Raw genomic sequence first — 3,503 nt, forward strand, 5'->3', positions numbered from 1 at the left:
TATCTAATGATGTCTCATCCGTAAACATGTATCTAAAGATGTCTCATCCGTAAACATGTACCTAAGCTGCTTCATCCCTTATCTAAACCAACAGCCAGTCACCAAAATCACTATTACTCATTCTGAACCTTGTCATCTTCCAAACTTTTCCCACTACTTCTTCACATCCAAAGATCATTTCTCTCAAACCCTTAAATAGCCCTACCCTCTCATCCTGAGGCAGTCAGCAATCGTCTGAGCTATTGTGCGTGTCTACTCTGTATCTTACAAATAAACTGATTGTTCATAGTAGTGATTCCAAGTGTTAACAATTATTTTAAAAAAAAATACATGCCTTACGTGACAACGGCAATGATGGGACACCAAATTCCTCACGAGCGATATCCCGTGACCGTTTATGTCGTATACACCGTTATGATATAATAACCTTGATGAACTAACCACTTTCGACCATTTATCAAAACTCAATCATAAAAATTCAATCGTTCATAAAAAAATATATAGTAAACAAATTTGTAAGTTGGTTATTCTCATTTCTTCAACTATTCAGCTATCTTCGTGGTAAAAACAAAACTAGGGAGACGAAAATTTTTTTAAAACCGGCTCTTTTTTGAGATTCTAGTGAATTTTCGAATCTATCTCTGTATTAACAACACCTTTTCAAATAAAACTTGTTTTAAATTGAAAAGCAGCGTATAAAATTTCGTTAAAACCTCAAACCATTGAGAAATTGCCGATGATTTATAATAAAAGAAAAAATCGAACACGAATTTACGTGTGTATAAGGGACGCGGTACACAACGATAAGCTGCAACCTTCAGATCAAACTTGCCTTCGGAGCGCTACCGCGCGCCTTGATAATTCGGAGGCTTTCGCACTTCGCTTTGGTCCTTCGAATGATTCCGAAAAGGGACCAGAAATGTTGGCGTCGATTGCTCAAGGAGGCGGTATGCCGCGCCCATCGCTCACGTCCAGTTGCACCAGAGAGAAAAATGAGAGAGCTCAAGGCCTGGTTTTCGCATCCACCCATACTAGTGCTGCACCTTGCGGCCAGTTCGGGAGGAGGCTCCACCGTAGCATATGCCAGAACCTTTTTAGGAGAAATCTACCGTGTTCAGTTCCACCGTAGCGGAGACAAGAACCTCCAGTTCCACCGTAGCGGAGACAAGAACCTCCAGTTCCACCGTAGCGGAGACAAGAATCAAATGGACGTCCACCGCAGCATAGAAGTCTTTCGGCCGAGCGGCAGCCGCGATAGCTTCGACGATACGTATTTTTGGAATAAATGAAGAATACGATTATATTGATTTAATTTGTATATTTTATTCCGAGTGCTAATAAAAATTGATTACAAGAATGATAATTTAAAAATTTTTTACAGAATAATTTATATTTTACGATAATTGAACAAACTAATTCATTAATAATTTTTAAGAATAAAAATTAGACGGAATGATAATTTAACAATTATTTAATCACTAATTTATATTTTACAATATTGAACAAATTAATTTATTTATAATTTTTAAATATGAAAATAGGACGGCTCCCGCCTCTCCTGCCGTCCCAGCCGCGGCCGCCGCCACGCCGCCGTCCTCCGCGGCCACCGCCACGCCGTCCTCCGCGGAAACCGCCACGCCGTCCTCTGCTGTATATAATTTTTTTGATTAATTTCCGCATCTGAAACAGTAATAAAAATATTATATATAAATGAATGAATATAAAAAATTCGAAAAGCAATTTTCTCGATAGTTTTCGCGCGATGAAGTTTCACAAAGAGTTTTAGATTCATTTTACTCACGTTCGTCGTCGCCTGCTGTTGTGACTGCTGCTGCTGTGGCTGCTGCGCCCGCTGTGGCTGCTGCTGTTGCTGCTGCTGCGCCCGCCGCGGCTGCTGCTGTTGCTGCTGCTCTTCCTTGAGCCCCTTTAATGTAACCATAGAAAAAGGAAAAAAGAATTAGTAACGATCAAGATGTTTTCTTACGTAAAGAAGATTGAAAACAGCATTTTTACTCACCTCGTTTTGCGGCTGCCGGCCGTTCTCGTTCCCCTCGTCCTCCCGTGTCCATTCCATCTGTAAGAAAAGAGAAATTAATTTTGCACCGAGCAACAATTACAGTGCACGCACAGCAGACAGTATTATATTAAGTATAATGAACTTACGTCTGATTTTACGACGAAAATTATCCTGTCGATCGGTCCTTCGTCTTGGATGGAATGACTGAGACTGGCTGTCAAATGTCCTCCGCGTTTCGCAGATTTTTATTGCGAATTGACGCACAGGGCCGGTGTGACCATTTGCGGGACCGGGTTCAAAAATTTTGCGGGACCAGAATACACACATTTAATTCCTATTTTTAAATTTCACATTAAGAAATTATTTATTATAAGTACAAAGGATGTCACACATATTTTTTGTAAGATGAATATTACACGATTTTGAATCGTTGATTTTAAAGGCATATTTTTTCGCATCCATAATTCGCTTTCAATGTTCAAAACACTCAATAAAAGTACAAAATCGTAAATAGTTATGATTTTCGCAAGAAGCTATTTATATAGTTTAATTTGTCGTAAAAGGTATATTTCTCTGAAATGCTGGGGCGCCTGGGACTGGGGTCGGCTGGGACTGAGGCGGCTGGTGCTGGGTCGCCTGGGACTGAAGTCGGTCGGGGCTGCAGCTGGGGTTTATTTATATCATATTTATTTAATAAATAGTTTTAATAAAAGATAACATTAATAAAATACACGATTACTTACTGCTCTTTTCTTGTAGCCACAGTCCTGCACGTTCAGAGATTGTCAGAGATGACGATTGTATAAGCGTTGCTGAACGTCAATAAATAAACTGCTGTGGCTGCTGCGCCCGCTGTGGCTGCTGCTGTTGCTGCTGCTGCGCCCGCCGCGGCTGCTGCTGTTGCTGCTGCTCTTCCTTGAGCCCCTTTAATGTAACCATAGAAAAAGGAAAAAAGAATTAGTAACGATCAAGATGTTTTCTTACGTAAAGAAGATTGAAAACAGCATTTTTACTCACCTCGTTTTGCGGCTGCCGGCCGTTCTCGTTCCCCTCGTCCTCCCGTGTCCATTCCATCTGTAAGAAAAGAGAAATTAATTTTGCACCGAGCAACAATTACAGTGCACGCACAGCAGACAGTATTATATTAAGTATAATGAACTTACGTCTGATTTTACGACGAAAATTATCCTGTCGATCGGTCCTTCGTCTTGGATGGAATGACTGAGACTGGCTGTCAAATGTCCTCCGCGTTTCGCAGATTTTTATTGCGAATTGACGCACAGGTCCGGTGTGACCATTTGCGGGACCGGGTTCAAAAATTTTGCGGGAACAGAGTACACACATTTAACCCTTTGCGGGCTGAGCACTCGTGGCGTATGCATGTCCGTACGGACGGCGCTCGGCTGACGCTGATGTTCGCTGGGGACTGAACACTTTTTCGCGCAGTATGCATCTCATTAACGGTATATGACACATTATAATATAG

The sequence above is a fragment of the Ceratina calcarata genome, unplaced genomic scaffold, assembly GCF_001652005.2.
Source record: "Ceratina calcarata isolate Rehan_Ccalc_2016 unplaced genomic scaffold, ASM165200v1 scaffold590, whole genome shotgun sequence".
Lineage (NCBI taxonomy): Eukaryota > Metazoa > Arthropoda > Insecta > Hymenoptera > Apidae > Ceratina > Ceratina calcarata.